Source organism: Poecile atricapillus, chromosome 20, assembly GCF_030490865.1.
Source record: "Poecile atricapillus isolate bPoeAtr1 chromosome 20, bPoeAtr1.hap1, whole genome shotgun sequence".
Taxonomy (NCBI): domain Eukaryota; kingdom Metazoa; phylum Chordata; class Aves; order Passeriformes; family Paridae; genus Poecile; species Poecile atricapillus.
The window spans coordinates 5,417,793-5,443,449 of NC_081268.1; the positions used below are offsets into that span (position 1 = coordinate 5,417,793).

Sequence of the window (25,657 nt, forward strand, 5' to 3'; positions counted from 1 at the left end):
CATTTAATCAAGCATCATTTCTGTTATATAGACACATATTATCCATCTACCTATCTATCTCCAAAGGAGGCAGCATGTTGGGTACGGATACAACTGCATTATTTCCACTCAGAAATCCCCTTTCACCTCCCAAAGCTTGGGTGCTTTTGCTGCTTGGAGCAAGAGGTGCTCAAGGGTGCAGGGTTCATCAGGGGTGCAGAACACAGATCTGATGCTGATCCCAGCACAAAGCACACCACAACGTGTGGAACCCTTGGTGTGTCACACACAGAGTCAACAGAGCAGCAGATCTTCATTTTTGTCCCTGAAAACTTGCCTTCACATCTGACAGTTTATTTTGGCAAGGTTTCTGACTAGTGCTTGTGCTCTTTTGCCCTCCAACGTTTTCAAACATTGAATACTTTAGGGGAAACTCTGCATGCTTCCAGCATCTGAGGTCTGTGCCTCCGAAACAGCAAACATTGCTCAGACTCTTTAAACATTATTTTACAGCATCACTTTGCCTCAGTCTTCTGATCCATGGGGTGAAAACATGAAAGACAACTGGGAAAAAAATCCTTGATCTCTCAACCCATAGTGAACTGCAATAAGACAACTCGCCTTTTTTTTTTTTTTTTAATACCACAAGTCACATTTCTAGCAAAGAAATAACAGTAAGGACAGTGTGATGTTCGAAGCACATTCACCTTTCTCTCAGAAAACATGAACACGGATATCCCCATTTAATAGACCAGAAAGCAGGTAGAGAACTTCAACATTTCCTCAATTCAGACAGTTCAGCAAAGAGCTGAGGCTCCCATCCCCACTGCTGGCAGCCTTCATGGATATTGGGAAAACAACAATACAGTTCTCCCCACTCTATCCTATCCTCTCTCCACTTCTGGATAATTTATATTTTATGAAAACCCCAGAGTTTTAAGAAAAAACAACACTTGTTCCTTGCCTGCCTAACTTGTGTGCAACTGCACTGGGAGAGAGAAAAAAAACAAACAAAAACAACAGAAAAAAAAGAGGAGTTAAACACAGTTTTGGAGGAAAAAGGTTACATAAATCACAGGAGGAGCTCAGTCCTCTCATGTTTCAGCCCAGTGTCATGTTTAGGAACTGGGATAAAATGAGGTTTTAAGAGCAGACCAAGCATCCTGCATGCAACTTCTTTTCCTTAAACACAAGCATCCCCATCCCTAGCCCGCTTCTCCTGCAGCTCTAGGAACACAGTATCCCCAAAGCATTCCCTGCAGTACAAAGGCTGCCCCCCATGAACACCACCCAGCCATTACAATCAAGGTTAATACAATGAGTGCCAGCAGAATTAATGCGGATTACATTTCTGAGGAACTCCTGGGGTTCTTATTCCTGAAGAAGAATGCCTCATCTCAAATTAAATTAACCCGCTTGCAGAAGAACCTCACTGCAGAAGAAACACATTCACTTGGGGAGTTAAACACAAAGAGCTATCCGGAATAACTTCCTCTGTAGATAAACAAATTAATTCCCTTTATGCTTCCAGGCAGACACGCTTGTGTGGTCCCTGTGCTCCAAACATCATCCTTCAACATTTCCTCTTTTGTGTCATGGCAAACTGGGCTGTAAATACTTTGAGCAAATAGCCTCTGCCATTCCTGAATGCCATGAAATTAACTAGTGATACAGAAATAAAAGCCATACTGGTAGTGTCACACAACGTCTGCCACTCTTACTGCTGTCAGCTATTAATCCCTCTCACATTTGTTGGTCATATACACATCTTAGAACAAGATCAGTCATGAAATGTGCAGATTTCTGGACTGCAGTGACTGATGCAACCTTCAACTCAGGCTGTCTGCTGCAGAATGGCAAAATAGTTTGGGAGCAGGCTCGGAAGGTCTCCAGTTCCAGCTCCTGCTCAAAGGGAGGCTGTCTCCCTACATCAGGATTTTCCAGGCTCTATGCAGCTAAACTTTGACTGAGTCTGCTGGGCAGTTAAACACTTTATCTTCTCACACCTACCCAGTTTTGTCTTGTTGCTAGTTTTAAGCGCTGCTTCTCCTCCTTTTGCTGTGCAAAATCTGAGATTTTGCATCTCTTTTACATCTGAGAAGTCTTTCCAGCCGCCAGTTGGGTGGTTATGAAAGCTTTGGGACCCCTTCCATCCCCTCTCTCCCTTGGCCCCCGGGAGCAGCGCTGGCTCCAGCCCCTGCCAGCTCCCTCCAGGGTCTCAGCATCTGCTGCAGGGGAAGGAGCTCCAGATGCGGCTTCACAAAAGCCAAAAAGAGGGAAATAATCACTTCCCTCGACCTGCTGGCTCTGCTCTCATTAATGCAATCCAGTATCCATTAGCCTTTATTGTTCATGCTCCTACAAGAGCATAAACCTATTTAGCCAATGGCCTTTGTGTTTGAACTGCTTCTAGCAGACAGATATTTATTCTTTATGTTCTTAATGCCACCCAGAATATGAGGACGATTTTTATCCAAAAGAGAATGATCACACAGACATACGACAGCAGCAGCAAAAGGACTGGACTCCATGAACAGAAAGTGAGTTTTGGCATGATCTCACATGTTAGCAGCTGGAGTGAATTTTGTTGCGATACCGTTAAAAACAGCTTGAGTGTTTGTCACCCATTTAAAATCTGAGCTTAATTTTGGTTTAAAATCCTCTTCTGAAACATGGAAAGTTTCAAGTCCCAAAGTCTGGGCAATTTTTGATAGGCACATTCAGCTGATTTGGGATGGAAAAAGTCACTTGAAATGGAAGCATCACAAACCAGTGGTTAAAGCAAAAGACTAAAGAAGTGTGCCAGAAAAAGAATAAATTATTACTTACAGTTGCAGTTACCTGTGCATTACCTTTCTCTTCTATAAATGCAGTTGAGAATTTCCACACAGGTGATAAATACTAATTCAGTGCCAGCTGTAAAACAGATTTTTCTGTCTCTGGAGCAATGTAAACTGTAGAATCACAGAATTTATGAGATGTATTTTTCTTAGGAAGTGGTAAGATTCCATGTGATTTGGGGCATTCATAGGTCACTGTCTTTAGGATTAAAAATACATCCATGCCACAGAACACTCCCACAGCTACAAAGCTTTCTTGTGATGGCATTTTTCACATAGTGCAGTAACACACCTTAACAGCATTACCTGATAAACAATGTGCATGTGTGTGTATATGCAAATAATCAAAGACGCCTACGTTGAAATCCATAAATGATCACAGCACGGGCTACAGATGCAGCTGCAACAAAGCTGGGTTTTGATCCGACAGCAAATGCAGCATTGCCTGCTTTCCTGGGGGTTAGTCCCACTTTGTCTGACAGGTTCCAGTTTTCCTTTGGATTTTCAGATCCTCCACCTTAAACAACTTCATCCACTCTTAGACACAAAGTGCCAAATGTTTGGGACCACCTTCTTGACACGTGCAGCACAAAAACTCTGGTGGAGTCTTGTAGAGTTGTTTACAGTGAATACAACAACTTTAGTGAGTCGAGCACGTTGAGTCATGAGAGCTTTGTTATGGTAGAGAAATTCCTTCTGCCAAAGAAAGCACAGCAGAAGGTGAGCCCAAGGTTGGCAGGGTTAGAGGTGAGTGCACATCCCACACCCAGCCAGTTAAAAGCCACCTCAGATTTAAACAGCTGTCTCCTGAGTCCATCACCTCTTATCTCAAGATACCTTGTAGCTACTCCAAAGGACAAGTGAAAACAATTAATTCTTCAGGATACTCCAAGGTTCTTCACTTCTTGGCTATGATAGCACTAAACAAGAAGGCAATGACATTTGGGATTCATTTGTAATATCTGCCATGTAATGAGGAGAGGCTGAGAACACAGAACGTGCTCTGTATCAGCCTGGTAAAACCTCCAAGTGTATTCACACACTGCAGGAGAAAGCCCAAGCAACCAGGATACTGAGGGATCTACACCTAACGCTTATTTGGTGAGCTCTAGGAATCTGTAACACCACTGGCATTAGGATTGCACACCCAGATAAACAGGGCTCAAGTGGTTTTCCCACTCTGCCCAGATGAACCTTTGTGCCAGAGATGTGTATAAATGCCAGCCTTTCTTCACCACTGCCCTGACTTGGAACCATTCCACCAGTGCTGCCAGTGTCTCTTGTCCAGCTTTTTAGGTAGAAACCTCTGTCTCTCCTTTTCCAATTCACACACAAACCATTTTCAGAGACCACTGTTCTATCTTCCTATTTAAGCTCTCCTCTAGATCCAGCTGACATGTTTACAATAGCTAGTTAAAACAGCATATTAAAAAAAAAAAGCCTCTTGGTACTACTCTGACCATTCTACAATAGGTATTATTGTAAATAAAATAAAAAAAAAAAAAACCCACACATGAATTTGAACAAAGGCAAGTTAGCACCTGAGAACAAAGAAAGTTTTTCTTCCTTCAGTCACCATCCAGCACAACTGGAATGGTCCTGGAAGAGCACAGAGAGGTATCTGCATGTACAGGGAGATACTAAACAATTCTGGTACTTAGACTTACTAAGTCCCACTCTTATCAGTACAAACTTCAAAAAACCAAGAAAAGCCAGGTTACAAAAAGTCCACTGTATACATCAACGGAAAAGCCAAGGATTTTGCAATAAAGCATGTGCATTTCTTGGTTTTTCTCCTTGATTTAACAGATGTTTGTTATTTGCAATTTTCATGAGCAAAGGAGGTGGCTGGGAAGTGGTGGGATTTCAGAGATGGAATGTTCAACTATTTGAAATTCCTTTCAAGCAACAGAGCAGAATCCTTATTTTTTTAAGGCAGTAACAAAGCAGAAGGTATTGCTAAATTCCTGCAATGGTGATCTGTATTCACTGTACTCATGTAAAAACACGAGACAGGTCATGAGTTCTGCAGGGAATTGCTTGGAGTATTAGCATTTGAAGCCTGCAAGGTTAAATTCAAGTCCAAAGGGGCTCATCAGCCATCACTGAAAAAGTTTTGGGCCTCTTCCACTGAATGCTTTTTGAAACATCTGCAAAGAAAAGAAAAAAAAAAAAAAAAAAAGCAGCTTCTTGTACTTTTCAGATCTGAAAAGAAATAGCAGTGTACCTTAAAGACACAAAAATAGCATAAATTCCTACTGGCTATTAACGACTAAACTTCTATTGTCCAGACAGTTTATTAAGGTTGTGAAAGAGGTAGCAGGGACTGGAAGTTCCTGTGCATTAGGTAGAATTCCATCAGTTCAGGGATCCTGCTTAAGTTCCATATTTTCCCCCAGCCCAGGGACAGGAGGAATCACAGCCAGGACACAATCAGAAAACATACATGCCTGGAAAGGATCAGCAAACAAATTCTAGAGAAATATTTTTGCCAAGTACTGACTCAGACCTTGAGTGGGAGCATTTCCGTATTTCTTTTAAATGAAAAGGCAAGGAAATGCAGATGAAAAAGTAAAGGTAAGAGTAAAGGTTAAAAGGGGAGCTCAGAGCTGATGACTTTGTGGGCTTTTCTTGTGGAAGTCCAAGCACGTCCACAGGAAGAGCCAAAGGGACCAGTGAACAGGGGTTAGTCCTGGCAGTAACTAAGTGGTTAATTTTTTCTATTCGAGAGCAGAAAAAACTGCCAAAGCAGAAGAGCAGGCCTCAGAGATCAAATTACACATGAGGAGGGGGTGGAAGGGGAGAAGAAGAAAAGAAAACAAGTATTACTGAACCACTGCAGCATGAGACCCAGCAGGGATCAGGAGAAACATGGAGAAGGAGAGGTTTATCCAGGGCTGGCTGTAAACACACGCCTGATCCATGCCCACACCTCAACATTCCCCTGTCCTGAGCCCTGGCCAGCGTGGAAAAGCCTCAGTGCATCAGTTATGGAATTCCAGTGATGGGTCCAGCTGGAACTCCTTTCTCCAGCTGTCTCTCCCCACCCAAAGTGGTTGTGCTGCATTTTCTCTCCTGGCTGGAGAGTTTAGTCTGGGGCATGGATCTATGGAAGTGTCCTGCTGCGGCCACAGGTGTGGGAATCACCAAAGGACTTGAAAAGCAAATGGATAAAAGCCAAGCAGAGCAAATAATGATGCACAAATAAATAATCCATCAAAGCAATTCAACTCATTTGCCTTGAAGTTGATCACACAAAGGAGGTCTCGCAGCAATATTAACATTTTCACAGCCATTTCAGGGCAGATGAAGGTTCCCTTCCCAGCCACACATAATTTCTGTACTCACTCATCTAAGCTTTTTTAGCACTGAATTCAGCAAAGGTTATCCTAACTTGCTGAAATGCAGAAAATTTCAAGTAACACACACAGAGCCACAAGGAAATAGGATAAATTTGATTGCAGAGATCATTTTTCTCTAGAGACCTAATCCTAGACAGTTAGTGCCTTTGAACACTATCAGTATCAATGGGCAGAAACATTACAACATACAGATGTTTTGACACTGCAATGAGTGTGCTTTTTTCTCTTCTTTTATTTATTTTTTTTTTTTTAACCAAGGGAAAAAGCCCTCAAAAAACCAACCCAAAGCCCCAAAGTCCAGTGCCTTCTGCTCAGGAATTCCAGACGTCACTAATTCATCCACAGGGGAATACATATTATTTTGAGAAAGTAGTAGAAGCCCTTTGTAACTATAGAAATAAAAAAGCATCCACAAAAGCATAAAACCCACTATATAAAGCCATCTACAGTCACTTGATTTGAATTACTCTACTTATCCACCCCCAGGATCTACTCTCAGCCTCCCTCAGATGTGCAGGTAAGTGCCTGGTGCTCCATAGCACTAATTGCTTATTATTCCCAGTGTAAGAAAGTAAATATATGCTCCCAGAAAGGAAAAGCTTCCAGTTAATTAGAACTGCCTGCAGCAATGGTTCCCTCCAAACAGTTCAGCATTTTATTTTGTTGTCAGGACACAACATAAGAAGTTTTAAGAGTCCTTCTGGGACTATGACGCAAAGGCAGGACCAGTATTTTTTCCTGTGAAGGTTGGGGGCGACAGGAAGAAACTTCAGACAGAAATAAGCTACTTCACCATGAGGAAAGGCAAAAGCAAAATGTATATATACACCTCTGCCCTGGTCCAACTGGAGCATGGATACAGGAAAAGGGTCTCTAGTTTACTCATGCACTGCTGAGCACAGAAGGATGCAGTTCAAATGCTAAACTCTCACAAAGGTTGAACACCCTTTTTCCAATTCCTAAACATAAAAACACATTGAAAGAAGCTTTTTAATTTGGATTTTTTTGGAAAAGCTAGGAAACATTCTCCCTAGGTTGCATCATTAAAACAAAGCAAAAGACTGGTGCTGAATTCATAAGGGGCGAAAGTTATTAAGCTAAGCTCTTTCAGGATGAGGTTTTTTGGTATGCTTAATCAAGCATGTCATATCTGAATTTAGATTTAGAAAATAGCACAAGACTGTGCAATACCTCTGCACGTTTTCTGCCTTTCCAGGCAAAAGTGGGAATATAAAGGAAGGTGTAAAAAAGAAATCAGTGCTACTCATCTCCAGTAACCGAAGAAGTTCCTTTGTATTCACTCCCTCTTTACCTGCCCAGCATTAATCGGAGCCATTCCCAGAGCAGATATGTAACATGTGGTCTGAGGTTTCCCTCTGATTCTGTCTGCCCACATACCAGACAGAAAACAGGGAGGAGTGCCAAGCATCAAGGAATAACAACCATTGGCACCTTCCAAGCCATGCCATGCTCCAAAGGGTGAGCTAGATACTTTTTCCATGTCAGGCTCAGCTGAGTCACTTCACTGTTCAGGGAGAGAAGAGGATCTTGACAATGTGCACAAATATTTAAACAAGCAAACACAAAACTAAAACACCTGTGACTGCTCTGAAAACTTGAACAATGGAGCAGTAGGACAGGAAGCAGGAAAGTGCTACAGACAAACATGGAGATGAGTTGGAAAGAAATCCTGCTGACACTGAGTGAGGGTCTTCAGCCAGTTAACCCCATCTAAACACAAAGTGCCCTGGTCCCACCTTTCCCATCTTCTCCCTCTTGCTGGCACTGGTGCTCACACAACCATGTGGTGACCCAGTTCAAGAATGTGAAGAGTCTCATCAGTGTTTATGTTCACACAAATAACAGTGCTGGCATCATGAGGGGGCCAGCAAAGCCGGTCCTTAATTCAAAATACTGAGTAAACCATCTGTATTGACAAGCTGCATAAACTGCTTAATCTTACCAACCTTTCCTACTGAGAGAGCTACAAACAAATCCCAAAAAAACAAATGTGAATATAGAACTAGACCAGCTATAGATGGACTTCATCAATCATTCACAGACCCTCAAACAGACCACAGTTATTCCATGCTGGGAGACATGCTTCCACCTGAAATGGGAGTACTTTGTCCAGCCTCAAGTAACTGGCTGCACTCCAGTCTGGATCTAGGGAATGCAATGCCTTGAATTCCTAGAGAGCTGACAGATACCCAGATATGCAGCACTGCTGCAATACAGACAGTCCCAGAAAACACAGCTTGGTGAGAAACTTTCTGAAGCAAGAAGTTCCTCTGCAGTTCCACTCTAAGCCTCTCCTGATTTTGGGCTGTTCCATGAAGTTCCAGACAGAAGATACCACAACTCTGTCATTTAACTCACAGCTTTTCCTATTTCTTATTGATTGCCAGTCCATACTGAGGTCTCAAGCCAGCGATATGCAAGCTCCTCTGCCTGCCCAGCCAAGTTACAGATATTATACTGAGTTACTGCAATAAAGACTAGAAATAACAAAAGCAGCCTGAAATATCAGAGAAGGAAGGCTCTGGCTTGAGCTGATATCAGGTGGGAATACCCAGAGCAAAAGGCAACTAACTGGTTTTTGTTGGGCTGCCCATCCTGATTTCCTCCCTTCCTTGGTTCAGCTCAGTCTTTGCAAGTCCAGCGTGACCAGAGGATTTTAGATGGTGAAAGAGCTCCTGTGTTCTCCTAATCCCTCCCTCCCACACGTACAGCAGTCAGGGTGCCAGGAGAACCTATTTTAAAATTAATCTCAAAGTGAAGGAACATTCATAGAAAGAATCAGGACTAGAAATCTTCAGCAGCCCTGGAGTCAAGGGGCATGAAGCAAGAGCACTGCACAGACAATAGAAGATATTGAGAAGGTGACACAAAAGGATTTTAAGCCATGTAACACACCATTTATAAAATGGAAAAACCCCAGAGAGCATGTGATCTCTCATTTGTTAATTCTACCTGAAGTGTTTATAAAGGACATCACAAGGTCACCAGGAGGATTAGCAGGTTATTGTTTTGGAAAGACCTGATGATAGCTTGGGTCACTTTTGCTTACACTGTCAACCCCTCAAACAGAGCCTGGATATTAAGAAAACAATAATTTTAGGAAAAATAAAGAAATATAATAAGGAAAAATTAACTATTCTGCTTCATCATATGAACAGACATGCCATAATTTTATTTCCAACTCTTCTTTACACTTGTCCTATTACTGTGGATAAACAATTAACTGACTTGGCATATCCTTTTTTTTTCCCAAATGTAACTACTACAAACCTTCAAACTACAAATCAGACCCCAGCCTTGGGATCCACTGCTGGAAGGTACTACACAAACGTAAAACATTCAGTAACACACCCAACACACCAACTTCCAGCTTAGAAACCACACTTCTCATGTACTTCAAGGGCACTCACATTCTTTCCATCAAGTGGGGCTGCCTCTCGTGGCTGTGGCACAGGGCAGGATTTTAAGACTCCTGATGTAGAATTTGATGGAGGCTTTTCACAGCTCACTCAGGGTGTGCTCAGTATCACCAACACACCCTGCATCACCAGTGAAATGTCTGCACATGCAGAAATTCTAACAGACGTGAAAAGGAGACAGTTCCAAGCACAACAGACATTTTTTCTCTCTTTGCACAGAAACACTTTTTTGCATCCAAGAGAAAGGAGGTTTTCATGTGTTGGAGCACCAAGAAGCCTATTCTAGGAGGAAAACCAGGCATCCCAGATGAAAAGGTGCTCCACAGAAATGTGCTGGGACTCCCTGGGGTCTCTTAGCACAGACAGAGGAACAGCAGAAGCACAGGGAGCTCGACAGCCTGAGGACAAAAGTGCTCCAAACCACTTCAGTCTTGAAAGCCTGAGGAGTCAACATTGTATTAATTGGAAAATACAAAGGCTTTCACAAATGCCTGTGAACACTGATTACTGCCCTTTTCTGAATCCACTCTCTTCAAGCTTCTTATAATATCATAAGAAAAAGCAAACATGAACAGCAATGAGGAACAGCCTATTCTGAAACCACTTCCAGGAACAAGGATTGTTGAAACAAAATACATTAAGTGAAACCATCTGTTATTAAGGGTCAAACGCCATCTGAGGCTGAATGTGCAGAAATAGCCATTTTACAAAATTTGGGCAATTATCCCTTTGTTGTTTTTGTTTTTAACATCACTGTGTTGGAGGTGTTACCAAGGGGGGAAAGCTTGAGGAAGGAATTTAACTCCACAGCTCCCAAGCTGGCGGTGCCAAGGAAATATTCCTGTTAATCTTGGTGCTACCCTCTCCCAGTGTCCTGGGAGGAAGGTTTGCTCAATTCCATGTACAGAGCATCCTCTCCCCAAGCAGTGAGGGGTCCAGGGCAGGGGTCTGGTTTTGGATTGCCCCCCACAGGAGGGTCCTCATCCTGCTGCCAGAGTCATTTGATCTGAATCACAACGGATGCTGCTTTCACAAGACTTGTTGGCAAAACAGAGGTGACAGAAGAGGCTCAGAGAAGGAAAAACAACAACAAAAAAAAGCAATTTAAAGCTGCAGAGCTACACAAGATATGTTTCAAGCCATTTCAGGATGGAACTCGGGGATTCAAAGATAGTTGATCATTGCTAAGGATAAATACTAAGATAAAATATTCTACATTTATGTGGAGCCTATAAATGGGCATCTTGTATGAGACTGACACATTGTACTGTTTCAAATACATGTTGATCCCTTCCCACCCTAAATCCATCCAATTTACCTGAAAATTAACTTTAATCAGAGCAGCAGGGGAACCTCAGTCCCTCAAAGCAAAGGGAACAGAGCAGATCTTGGGCACTAAGCTCCTCCAAAGTAAAGGGAATGGAGCAAATCTTGGACACTAAGCTCCTTGAGTATTTATTTAATATAAAGTGTGAACTGGTATCACTATACCAAGGGGTAAAATGCCATGGAGGGAAACCTGCCCTCAAAGATCCTGCTCCTTGCAACAACTATATCTGAGTATGGTCTTAGTCACCTGCTGTGGATTTGATAACATCCAATTAACTGCAGAAATATTTCCGTATTCATCACTAGTGAAGTCAGACTGCAATCAAGTGTTGCAGCTGCAAAGGCTAAAGCTCATTAATCATTTTTTCTGGGAACCAAGAAGGACGATGATGGAAGGGAAAACTTCATTTGTTTTCAACAAAACTGACAGCAAGAAGGCCAAAAGAATAGCAGTTTTAATTTCTTTAAAATTAATATTTACATGCTAACATGTTAATGCCTAACAGCTCTTTAAGTGGACATGTTTAATGGATCCAACATAAATGTATATGCCAGTTATCAGAAGGCAAATTGCACAGCTATGATGTAATGACATAGCTTTGCTTTATGGGAATGAGGTCACAGGTTTGAAATATGGCCTTAGGTGCAAAAAAAAAAAAAATAGATTTTTCATAGAAGCCACAAAAAACTGTAATGCAATTACTTGCCTAAGCCTAAAATTTTATAGAAATTTAAATTAAACTCTAAAGATATAAATGAGTCATCAATTTGCATTAGGATGGCTGGGGACCATATCACTTCAATCAACATGAACTAACGAAGCTTTCCAGGTCTGAATAAAACAGCTAAACTGTAGTGCTGAGGTGCATACACATCACAGTCACAAAATGCTTTTCTGTTCTTGATAATAAAGTGTCAGAATAACTCTGAGGGTGCCCAGGGACTGAGCTGCCCCTGCTCAAAAAACCACAAATGAATGGGAAAAGCCAGGTTTTCTCATTTTTCTTCATTCTTGGCTCTCCAGAAATTGGTTCTTTTATTTACAGAAATCTAGAAGTTCATCTTACCTGTAAAGGGCCAGCTCACTTTGATGCCTCTTACTCTGCCCTGCTCAGATAAACCAACGAAGTTCAGCATCTCCAGCTACTCTGTCCCAGCAGGGAAAGAGCCTACCTGGAGGAGAAGTTTTTCTGGATTTTTGCTGTGTTCTACTACTTCTGCTGGGAAGAACAGCCTCGTTCTGCTGGTCTGGTAAATGAGGAAAACGAGCTCTCAATTCTGAAGCAGAACCAACAGGAAATACGTAAGCACAAGACACTGTATTTGACTTCACTGCTAGGCCATTTTCTCTCTTTTCTTTGTACTTTTCCCTCCAGAAACAGACCATAAAGATGAATTCATCTGTGGGTTTGAGACACTACAGTGGTTCACACCCCTGAAAGCTTTCAAATAAAACAACCAACACACCAATGGTATCAGGACAGACCTTGGCTATTTCATCTAAGACAGGAACCGAAAGCATTTTAAGGAAAGTACGCCTAATCTCTGAAATGTCCTACTGTGGATCCCTGCTCGGTTTGGAGGAAGGAGAGATCCCATATCCACTTTGTCCAGCTGTGGGTGGACACAAAAAGAAAGAGCAGCATGCACTGACAGTAAACGTGTCACCATGGTGGTGACATAGCCCAGCAAGGACCTGGGCATGTCCTTATGAACCATACTGGGTTCCGTGACAGGACCTGGGACATCTCCTGGGCCAGATGAGCTGGGCCAAGAGCAATCCCAACACAGCTGCACTGCAGCAACACACAGTTTGTAATGCTGTGGAAACCATCCCAAATCTGAAGGCGGTTGAAAACGTAAAGGAAAATGAGGAGTGGGGGCCAAACCAAGAGGCTGCTCCCACCTTCCTTCCTGCCCATCCCCATAAGTTATTCATTAACATACCAAAATACACATATCAATGAAGAATTCATAGAGATTCCCTGAATACCAAATTACTGAGTATAATGACAAGGAGAACTTGCTTAACACCCTCTTCCAAGTTCCACACCCTGTCCCGGGTGGATCACTCATAAAGCTCCACTTGTACTTTACAGCAGCAAAGTCCTTGCTGAACCCCTTCCTCACCAATGCCTCTGATGAGTGCAGACCATCTCTAAACAGAGCAGCAGCCACAAATGCTGTATCTTTAAATCCATCCCCATTTCATTTTCCAAGTTTCTGTTTGAGCCGTTACAGCTCCCTCAGGACTCCACTGACTCACAGCATTCTCTGGATGACGCAAGCATGCTCTTCTGCACAGCTTCAAAACAGGCTCCAAACATTTCCAGGCAGAAAGTGGCCACCAAAGAACCATGGAAATTAGGTGCTCCTCCTGAACAGGCATCACCAAATGAAGGAGGGGGCAAACTTCAGTTCCTATCCTTATTGGAAACAGATTAATCACTGGCACTTCTTCTCCCTGGGAATACTTCTAGGAAAGCTTAAGTTTCCACTCTGAATCCTGTGGAACATATTTTGGTCCTGACAGAACACCTGTGAGCAATGGTCTACCACTTCCTCTGACCCATCCAGCTCAGCCTCTTCTCCCATGGGATTGTAGTTCCAGCCCTATATTGAGTGCAAACCTCTGCTCTCAAGCTGCACCCTTTTCAGAACACCCTGAAGATTCAAAATCACACTGTATTTTACAAGCTGATTCCCAGTTTCTCAGGTCCTATCTTCCCAGCAAGGGCAGGCAGGTAAAAGAAGAGAAAATCTATTCCAGGAGGGAATGTTTAGGGAACACTCCAACAGGTTATGCACACGTGCTCGTGGGTGGACTCTCTGAACAGACCTGAAACCACCACAGGGAGAGATGCATGCAAAAAACACTGGATTGGTTAAAGCATTTGCCATGACTCAAGACTGAACTCTGTTTCTCTTCCTTCTGAATTCCTTCACTCAGCTCTTTGTGTTCTCCCAATTACTGCAAGTCAGCGAACAGCCCTTTTATGTACATTTTTTTTAATACAGGAATGGTAACAAAAGCAAAAGAAACACTGGGATTCTGACTGATGTTTGCAGCTTGATAGAAAAATTCTGGTTTCTGCTTGTAGCCTTCAGCTTTTATCCACTCTGAAAGATTTCACCATGATAAGAGAACTGGAAGTGACATAAAAATGTAAAACTGAATAATGAAGTGGAGAATAAATTCAGAGAGAAAGATGAGTGTCTTGTTTTATCATCTCCACTAACATTGGTAATACACATCTTAGCGAAAAGCCTCCTTGCTGGAGAGCCTGCTCATTCCATTCAAGCCAAGTTAAGGAAGATAAATGTCTAGGACAAACCTGTTCACAAGTCACTCTCTAGAGCAGAAAGGCAGAAGCCTTTTGCTAGCGGAGGGTTCCTGATTCCTGCCTCGTGGGGAGCACCTAACATTCATTTCCTCACACTGCAGAGTAACACATGTTACCACAAACATTGCAATATCCCAGACCAACAATTTGGAGCACATGAGGAGCTTGGAGCCAGCAGGAGAAGAGCAGGCACACAGACTGGAGCACGCATGTGCTAAGTGCAGGATGGCTTCACACGGGCCAAGAGTTCAGAAATCAGTGCCCTGGCTCCATTCCTACTGCAAAATGAGGACTTGGAGGGCACCTGCAAAATTTACTTTAATCCTTATTTTCAGTCATTCATTCATTTTTTTAAAAAATTAAAAAAAAAAAAAGAAAAAGAAAAAAAAAGCTTCATATTCTCTGTACAGAATTGGGAGTTTTATATTGAACCATATGTGAAAAAGATATCTAGTGTTAATATATGCAAACAACTTTATTTAGATATAGATTTTTTTTAATTAGTATTTGCACTGTCTTGGAAAGAGGATTGAGGATCCTGCCAGTTCTTAACAAAAAGAGCAGATTTTCTAAACAGACAAACACACTCTGTTTTATAAACTGTGAACTGAAAACTGCATACAAGGAATGCTTTTGCTCACAATCAAATTACTGGTAATTTATCACATTTCTACAGCTAACTAAATTTCTTTTTCTAATTTTTTTGCGTCTTCTGCTTCACTCTTAAAGCAACAGAGAAAAGAAATGAGCCACAGAGTCTTGATGTGGATTAATGCATTGGTGTAGGAAGTTGGCAAACTTTTAAACTGCTTGAAAGCTCTTTTCTTCCAATCAGACTGGATTGGCAGCCCATGAACCAAGGACACACTAAGGACAGCGATTAGAAAAGCGTCAGGAATTATGATTCAGAGAGGTGAATCACCAGCAGCTCCCCTGGGGGGTGGATTTGGGATAAGCATACCCAAACTGCAGCCCCATGCCAGATTACACAAGCCTGGGCAGCAAGCATAGGATCATTTACTTGGAGACAGAACTCAGGTCCTCGTTCCCAATCCTCTCCCGGCGGAACAGCACAAGGCGCCTGCTGCTCTCGCTGGGTTGTTTCCACTTGCAGCCTGAGGTTTCTCTTGCCCAAAGCCCACACACCAGCACAGCCCCGCTGCCAAGCACGCGATGGAGCCCTGGCATGGAAGTTGGACTTGATCTTCTCAAGAGCTGTTTGTTATTCAACAGCCACAGATCAGCCAGCTTCACTCTGACTTCACATGGGAAGAGCAGCACTGCTGTGCTTTAATCCTGGTGTCCTCCACTCTTTCCATTCTAGACGTTACCTTTAGACAGAACAGGCTTTGAGCTTGCCCAACAGTTATAGATCAAGCAAAAGCACATCCCAAACTCAGCACTAGGCCAAATAATCTGCAGCGCTTTCAGAAAGTTAATTTTGTCCCATGGGAAGTTCTAAGACGCATTTTTATGAGGGTGCTTTGAATCAGGGGTGTGCAAACAGAGAAATTCTGCAGTCCATATTTGAAGACAGGCAATAGCTTTTTTTGCTCAAGTAGGAACAGCGGAATTTGGCCTGCAGTGCTTCATCCAAGCAGCCCTCTGATCTCATGACTAAGTGCATGCAGAGCAGTGGGGGCGGTGGGGAGGAAGAGATGCAGGAAGATGGAGCTCTTCTAGTAAACATCTGAGCTGTCTGGATTCAAGGCTGTGCTATTAAAATGAAGCCACTGCTGGTTTCCCAGTATCTTTCCCTCTGTTTATCTCAGTTGCCATGGCTCTCACTTGAATCATCTGCACAAATTGTATACACATGTCTCAGGCCACATTATTTCCACTCGCTCCACAGCTCCAGATCAACTTTCACTCACCTGGCAGCTACTCATGCCAAGCAGTGTCATCGTGGCCAGTGATGGAGCACTGCTCCACAGACACCCCCAGGCTGGAAAACGATGGTAGTTATTTCAAAAAGGCTGATTAATATTTCAGGAATTGCAGAAAAGGAAAAGAACTCAGAAAAAAAGGCCTCATGCTATCCTTCATGACCTGGGTTCCAAGAGAGTTGAGTCTCCAGTGTTGACACAACCAAGAGCTCTTCTGGGGCAGCTGGAGCAGGCCAGCTTGGAGCTGCTGGAGCTGCTCCCCTGCTCCTCCAGTGCATGAGCGAGATTGAAAGGAATGAAGTCAAAATTCATGTCCCTGGCACATCAAGCTATCTAAATAATTCAGTATATTGTCCTCTGGCTATAGTTCTGTGCTATGGGTCCCAAACTAATTACTTACATCATCCAAAACTAGGTACCAGCCTAGTGAAAGAGGGTCAGACCCTTGGTGCTGCTGATCCACAGCTCTCAGAAATACACCGTATTCTGTTGGAAACTTGGAGCTTAACAATGTAACCCTAAAGCATCCTACACCTGCAGTAAGAAAGATGTATTTTCTGAGTGTTTCTCTTTGCATCAGAGAATTTACAGAAGGGAACCATGCCCTGCCTTAAACACAGAGCATAAAAAAGCAAGCTCTACCAATTGTGCTGTGTCAAAATTGTCAATATTGAAGATTTCTGCCCCCTTCTCCCACTTCCATCCTCTCCAGACCATTAAGACTCAGAAGGTGAGAGCTGACACTGTCTGAAAGCAGCAGCTGAGGCAGCACTGCAGACAGGATCCTCTGCCCAGACAGAGGATCTGCTGCTGCTGGAGACAGAAGGCTTAGAGAGACTGCTGTCCTCCTGTGTCAGAGACAGACAGCAGACACCACCCGGACAGGCTGCTGCAGCTCAGGTTGCACAAAAACAAGTATCCCTCAGAATTCATCTTGGGAATGACTTTTTGTCTGGAACTGAGAGATGGAAAAAAGATGGAAACATAAGGGGATTGCTGTCATGGCTCCAAAATCCAGATTTCTCCTGCTCACCTGCTCTCAGCTAAGGGAAATCTTGCTCACCCAGCCAGTGATGTGCAAATACCTGCAGTCCCTGGTCACACAGCTCAGAAACAGCTCTGGGGTATCATGATGCTGAAAATGGAAAATCATTTTCTGTAACAACAATGCTCCCACCATGGGAATTTAACAAACAAGCAAAATACAATAAGGAAACTTTCGCTGTAATGTTTAATCAAAACTTTTTATTCCAAGTTTGCATTAGGTGAGGAGCAGGCCCAATGTCAAAAATCTCTCTGTTGCCTTCAGCAACCCCATTAAGTGGGTTTATTCTAGAGGAAATTGGCCTTTACCTTTTTTTTTTTTCCCCCTGTCTGTTTTATAATCCTGGGATATAGCTGCAAATTAATAAAAGAACCACTAAAAGGGACATGGCTTAGTTGTGGCCTTGGCAGTGCAGGGTTAACGGCTGCACTTGATCTTGGAGGGCTTTTCCAACCTCAACTATTCCATAATTCTGTGAAAAGCACCAGTGCTTTGACTTTAGCAGGTACCTCCACAGTTCTCCACTGAACTGAACACAACACAAATTATCTCACTTTGCAGCACACCAGAACTCAGAACCCAAGAAAATTGATCCCAAATTATTGAGATTACTGATTTGCTTCAGGACTATAGCTACTAGAAAGGTTCTCCTGGCACCAGCAGCATGAAATCCACTAAAATAGCTTAATACTAGATGGGTTCATGAATGTTTCAACAGGCAAAGTGTTGCCATAGAGTAACACAAAAAGAGCAAACAATTTTTTATTTTATTCTACTGCTCTGACTTTCTGGGAACATTTTGCCAAATTCGAATGTAAAGAGAAGATAAAGTGGAATGATTTAATGAAGATATTCTGTAATTAGTCCAGTACAACATAAGTGCTCGTCTGACTAGCTTCTACTATGCAGGAAGATTGACAGATGAGCTTTCCCTGCTTCTCCTTCTATTCCTGGATTAAATTTGGCTGCAAGTTATTAGATATGGACCAGCTACCACACAGACACTACACAGTAAACCGGCCTGAAACATATTTTCTTCACTTGAAAAAAGTCTAGCTAACAGATTCACTGTCTAGAATAAATTAGCAAAAATCTCACCAGCACCAGGATTGTGCTTTTCCATGGAAAGATGAGCAGCATGGTCTGAACAGCCTTTAAGAGGCTGCTCACAAGGTGTGAACGTGTGGATATGTGTCACCCCTGGTGACAACCTGAGACACATTGCAGTGGTGGACAGCTGCCATTTACTGCGTCTGACTGCTCCAGAAAGTCCTACCAGCAGGTGATATTGCAGGCAGTGATTTAATGAGAAGTGATAACCTGGTATTTAGAGTAAACTGACATTGAGGAGCTGAATCCCTGCACTCTACTTCACATGCAAATAAATCCCTGTAGTCCAGCCTTCTTTACTCTGAGATTTGCTGTGGAGAAACACACACCGGTCAGTTGAACTCAAACCTTGCCTTTAGTGGTGATGATTTTATTTTAGAAGACTGTCACCAAGTGGCAGAGCTCTGAACGGCTGCACAAGGTCAGCAGAGCTGCAAACACACCATCAGCTGGAGCAAGACAATCAAAAATCCACTGTCCCAAGACATCTCAGCACACTGAGGGAAATGTTTGCATAGATCATGCAACTAAACTAAAATAAGCCATGGGAAAAAAAATTGTCACAGAAGGAAACTTCAAATACTGTGAGGTTTGTTCTGCCATTAAAAAAAACATGGTAGATTCAGTTTCTGATCCTTTCCCTTGAAGCACAAAAATCACTGACAACAAAGCCTGATGACACTGTTTCATGTGAAACAGCCACCTTGGGGGCTGTAAAACAAAAAGAAGGAAAGACACAACCTCCCACTTGAATCTGCAGTTTGAGTCAAAATGCAATGTTTTATACCTGACATGAAGTGATACAAGTTATTTTTAACTATTATACTTAGTGTTTTCCCACAGCACTACAAAAAGGCAATTTTTAAGAGTACATACATCTACGCAAAGCAGGCATTTGAGGATTCATCTATTAATCAAGCTGGAGCCTGGCTGGTGAAGCTGTTAGCAAACTGCATTTACCACTGCACCCACGGGGATGGGAGACTCCTCAGCTGCATCAGGCACCTTCTGATCCATACAGAAGTACAGGATTGATTTGTTTCATCCCATACCTGTGAGTAGCCATCTGCACTGCAACAGTAGCCAGGCTGTTATTTTTGTTACTCCTCCAAGCAAAATGTCGCAGTTCCTCTTTTAAATTGCTCCCAAGCTTAATTAATTTGAAGATGTTGATTTCTCTACATGTAACTGAAGGTGAGTAAAGACAGGGAAGGGCATTGCCAGGAACCACCAAGATTTACATCAACAACAACAAACAATCTTTGTGGGTTACTGCTTATATACAAACTATATCCAGGGAGCACAGACCATCAGAGCACAATGATGGAGCACATGATATCCAAGTAGTCTCTTGACAACTGCTGTCAGTGCTTCAGAAAGAGCTTTGATGCACCATCATTAAAGCCACATCAGCTCTCTAGGTCTAAAACTGCAGTAAATCACAGAATATTCTGAATTGGAAGGGACCCCTAAGGGTCAACAAGCTCTGAAGCTTGGAAATAATTTAGGCTGTGCCTGCTTTCCTGTTAGAAACTCACCTTCTAGTTTATTCAGGGAGTAAACCAAGTGAATTTACATGAAATTTTCTTTGCAGTCTCTATTCATTATCCAGATATCCAAAACAGTGTTAAAGAGCTGCAAAGATTTTCAAGAGTAAATTTGAGGTAGTGACTTTTCTGCAATCCTCCCAGGACATAGCTGATGTTTCCTTAGGCGTGCTATAGGGTTTTCTCTTCAATCAACAAAGGTTCCTGTCTCTCAGAAGTTACAGAAGTGTGACAGATTTCCATCTTCTGTTCCAGGCTGGCAGGCCCAGCTGCAATGGGCCTGGATTCACCAGCTGCCCACAAAAGAATTGCTCTGAGCAGTACAAAGAGAAGACAGTGCCACATTTCCCCTGCAACTGGCAGTGTAGTTAAAAACAGCATCACCTGAGAGAGGAAAACATCAAATCTGCAAACGGGAGTCTCTGCGCTTCTGCTGTAGCAGCACAATGCAGTGAAAACCACAGCCTGTCATGCTGAGCCTGGTATTTATTACAGCACAGCACACCTTCATGGCAGGGCTGAAAACAGGACCATTTAGCTGCCCCTTGGCTGCTTCCAGCACCAAGGCACAGCCACAGGGAACCCATCAGACCCACACTCCAGGGCACTGACACAGGGACATCTGTGGATTTGGGAGGCTGGCAGCACTGAGGAACCCAGCTTGTCCCACAGAACCCACAAAACAATGAATCCACTTTACTAATTGCTCTACTCTAGATCCCAAAAATGATGCAAAAGAAACAGCTGCCAGCCACTCCCTAAAATAACCCATCATTTCCACCATCCTTCTTGTCTCTCTCAAAAAAAATAAATCCTTCTGCCATAGCAAACTGATCTGGAAGCTTTACAGCTCCTGGAGGAAATCTTGCCTCATGCCTAGAGACCTTTAGAAAAGCACTAGCAGCAGAATAAATTATTTACAGTACTATTTCTGACAATACCATCTCCATAAATGATACAAGATTGAAGGGATAAAAAAATGTGTGCATGTGGCATAGGGCCCAAAGATGTATCTAATAGAAATATTGATTAACTCGATTTCTAGACTCTGTAAACAGTCTGATGAAAACAGAAACTGCAAGTAAGTGGATTTTTTTCTTTTTCCTTTACTGTAAAGTAGGACAAAGCAATCACTTCACCCGTTCAAACTAAGCCAAATTAAATTGTTTTTGGACATTTACAAAATTATTTTCTCTTTAAAGCAATCCAATCTCCAAGTTATTTACCTGATTCTAATTCATGACTTATTCCATTTCCCCAGAATAACTCAGTCAGTTGAGGCTTCTGGCTTGAAGCAAGGTTCCTGCTGTTTACTTAGGTTTTCCAGCTGGGTTGAATGATATGCAAAGAGGTCTGAGGACTTGCTGGAGGTTGTATAGAGAGGAAAGTCAGTTGGCTCCGCTGGCGTAATAGCCCCGCACTTTTACAGCTCCCAGGACTTTGCTCTAAGCACCAGGCTAACCTTCTCATCAAAAGATACTAAATCTGTTCTCAACATTTCAAACATTCCCCGGTTCTTAGGAGAAGGCATTTCCCTCCATAATGAGTTTGAAGCAACCCTGCTAAAGGGCACGATGAAAATCTGAAAGCACTAAGTGCACATGCTCACAATTAGAAGATTCAGTGGAAACTGCCAATGTGGAGTTTTCCATTTTCAACAGCAGAATTTCAAACTTACTTAGGCAAGCAATATAAAAGAAAGGAAACTGCAGGGGATGTTTAAATAGAGCTTGCCTAAATATTTTGTTTAAAGGAACTATTTTCATTTTGGCTAGAATTTATAGGGTGAAATATCCCAGGCACTCCATAATGGCCATCAGCCTTCAATTCATCCCAGGCTGGATTCCCTGCACAGCCAAGGACAATCCAATGCATTCCCTGAGGCCTCTGATCCTGCAGAGCCACAAGGAAGGTAGCGACTACACCCTGAGGTTTTCTCACCCCTACAATTCCACCAGGATAAACTGCTCTGCTAAGCAGGGCTCTGAAGCATTGGATGGGCTGCAGAGCTTTTGATTTGTGATGTTTGGTGGTGTTGTCCCAGAGACACCAACCACTGGAAGAGTAATTCACCTCTCTTGTGCCACTGCCAAAGTGCTTGACATAAACAACCCCCTCTGAAACACTGACAAGACAAAAGCAAGGGCTGTAAACTCCTATTTGAACACAGCACTGATACTAAGAGAGACTAACAATGATATTTTGAAGAAAAGGCATTTTGGTAGTAATTCAACACCCACTCTCATCCACTGGGGCAGAACCATTACAATCCATTCTCCAAGAACTGCAGGGCCCTCCAGTGAAAGACCTTCCACTTCATCATTTCACCCCAACAGGCCTCCTGCCCTTCAACATTTATACTTCTGCCATCTAAAACCCACTTATTTTCATTTTCGAGCTCTTCAAATTCATGCCCTGATGTTCCTCAGCTCCTCTTCTCTTCCATCCCAGAATAATTCAGGTAATTGTACTTCTGAGATCTGCTCTGCCAGCTCAGCTGTTCTAATGCCCTCTGGCTCCAGTGCAGCTCCTCAGCCCTTTCCTTTTCTCCTCCACTGCACCAATGTTGCATCAGCTCCCATTTCTCAGTTTAGTATTCTTTAAACTTTCTTCTTCATTTCAACCTTCACAGTTTATTCTCTTTATTTTCTCCCAGTGTTCCTCACTCTATTCTCCTAGTGGACATCTCCAATTAAACCTTAATTATATCTCGTACCCGCAGCTGTTCTCAGGCTGATGAGCACACTCCAGAAGAAAACCCAAGGCAAAAGGTCTTGCCTGTTAGACACTTTGCTATAATCCAAAGGTCACACGTACAGACACATAACCCAGTCATTTACACTTACTCCAGCATTACAGATTTCTTTTTCTGTTTAAATTACTTTGGAAGAGGTTACCCTATCCTTAACAAGGTTAAGTATCTTTGTATGGCGAAGACTACACATGTCTAAAGCTTGTGTTGCTGGGACAGCAGTGCTGGCTGCCTGGTTTAGCACATCAGTCACAGGATGAGTCTTTTCTAGGTGCCACCCCTCCTGTCACATCATTCCTGCTGTGCCATGGTGTGCTCACACCCTGAGCTGGTCTCGAGGCTCCAGGCACACAGTTAAGCAGTCTGGCTCTGGGGTTACCGTGGTTCTCCAGCCTGGCCATGAACCAGCCAGGACAGGGGGTGGGGATGGAGAAGCCAAGTTATGCCAGGAATGAGCCTGGGGAATGCAGCAGAGGTCACATTGCAGAGCGGGTACCGACACATGCCACTCGTTCCAGCCCGCAGCTCCCTCAAACTCCTGGATGAAGGGCTCTCCCAAAGCCTGGGAAACTGGCAGTGGGCGATGACCTGCACCCACTGGATCCTCATCCTGCTTAGCATATGCCAAATACAATAAGATGCATTAAGTCAAGTCTTTGCTCTACCCAGCACATGATGTGATTGGCAGAATAACCTTTTTTCCCCCTCTAATTCTGCTGATGGTACGTAATTCTGTTCATCCCTTTAGCCTTAGCCAAATATTTATGTCAGGCTGGGAAAAAAATGCCAGGCACAGAGCAGAAGGCGGAGGGAAAGCAATCTAGAAAAGGCTTATAAACCAATTTCAGTGCATAAAGAACTTGCTTCTGCGCAGTCATACTCAGATTAACAATCAGGTCCCTGTGCTGGCCATTCCTTTTTTTAATTAACCTTCAACAGGTTGAACAGCCCAAGACAACGCTATTAGATGATCAATAAACTGAGGTGCTAATTCCATACCCACAACGTGAATGTTTTCCTGGGTTAGGATAAAACCTCAGTTGCTTGTTAGACACAGCAACTGCCTGCAAGTGGGGGGCAGATGGACCCTAAAGTACTAATGATCCCACACACTCATGGATAGTCCAGCCTGCCTGAACCGCATTCAATTCTTCAGTCACTGCTGCTCCCAGGCAGGGATCTAACACATACATCACTTCTAACACTTAGCCGGTTCTGGATGAATGGGAAAATTCATTATTCATTTAATTCTAAGTAACAGGCAAATGGCCCAATCATCAGCAGAGTGCCCCAATGCTGTGCCAACGCAGATGAGGAACAGCTTCTCTCTGATGCAAAGGGCTCAGCGCTGCAGCTCTTGGGGTAAGAATATGCCATCATCTTCTTAGGAGATTCAAAAGCAAAGCCATAAATTATTTTCTAATTATTTAGCAGTGAACAAAGGCAAAATGGGCCTGCTGTGTCACAACTCTTCCAAAGGCACACGTGAATAAACAGGACTGCTGGAAGCCTAACAAACTGACAGCCCTTCCCAGGGAACACAAAGAGGAATGTTTGCCTAAACACTGTCTTTCAGCAAGACTGTAATCAAAGGAAAAAAAACATGTATGATAAGAAAGATTCCTGGTGGTTCTGGCACAGTGATTATTCTCTACGTAATTGGGAAAGTTTGGAAACACTTGACTACGCTGTTCTGATGGCATGCTTTCAAAAAAACACTAAAAATACCAAATGGAGTAGTTCAAACAGCAAACAAGGCCCCAAACTAGTTACTAAACCAAAGCACTACAGATTGACAGGAAAAAAACCCCACACATTTCTTCCCATTTTCTGCACTATGAATGAAGAGATAATGGAAGCCTGTACAGATACCTGGTATTAGCCTGTCTCTGCAGGACATGGGTATAACTATCACAAGTTGAAATAATCAACTTGCTTTTATGGAGGAGTCAAACAAAAGGGCAGAGAGGGGAGCTCCAGCTGCACATCTCAGCAGGGACAGGACTGGGCAATGTGACATCGTCAGGTACTGTGGCCTGAACATTGGCCCTCCTGTGAGGAGCCCAGGAGATCTGTACTTGATGGCTTTGAAACTGATCCATAAGCTCTACTAGGTCTGCAGGACATCAAAGAGGCAGAAAGATCATGGAAACAGGAAAAACAACCAGGAAGAGCGATAATACCAGTCAAAACAAGTGAGTAATAGAAAGAGAGGAGGATAAACTGGCCTTCTCCTTCCTAGAGAAGCAGGAAGATCTTGGTGAAAAGCTTCTTAGAACTATGAGAGCATCATTTCAAAATCCTACCAAGACAGCAAGTCCTGAGAAAAGCGTATTCTCCTCACAAGATGAGTCCAATCAAAATTGCTCCTGAAAACCCACAGATGGTGGGACACTCCTGTACTGCCCATCAGCTCTCCCAAGGGACAGCTGTCTGCAGGGAAAGGATTTACCTTGCTATAAATCACCTGAGCAAGGGAAAGGCAGCACAGCCTATGCACACAGGGTTTGGGGTTAAATACAAATTAATACTGTTTATCTGAAATAGGCCAGAGGCAGCTGTGGGATATAATGAGATTGTGACCAAAAGAAATGCACAGCCTGAACTTCTAAGTCACAAAACTGAGCTAAGCCAACAATTCATTAGTTAATTTTTCTAAAACTGGTGGGGGAGGGAGGGGGGATGAATTTCTGCTGGAATGTGATCTAGATCACTCAGCAGGTATTTCTCAGATGCACAGGAAATAAAACATCCTGCAAGGTACTATTGATGTTTGTTACGTAGGTCTGTTATAACACCATTTATCGCTGGCTGTCTTCAACAGGCTGAATTAGCCTGGAGTTTTCCAGAAAACAAAATGTGTGGGTACACAGCCTGAAGGGGATCTCCCCAGGCAGAGCTGTGCCATTGCTCCAGCAGTGAAATCTGCAGGCTGGCACTCTGCAGATTGACACCCACAAAGCCCCCAGAATGTCTCCATGTGCAAGAGTATATCAGTGAAAGGAAAAGAAATGCACAACCCC

At 43.0% G+C, this 25,657-nt stretch overlaps 1 protein-coding gene across 2 annotated transcripts in view; it reads right to left on the reverse strand.

The window, feature by feature from the left end:
- The window catches only part of ABL1 (ABL proto-oncogene 1, non-receptor tyrosine kinase), a 77,408-nt gene that overhangs the window by 32,947 nt on the left and 18,804 nt on the right, over positions 1 to 25,657 (reverse strand). The gene's annotated exons all lie outside the window — the stretch shown is intronic.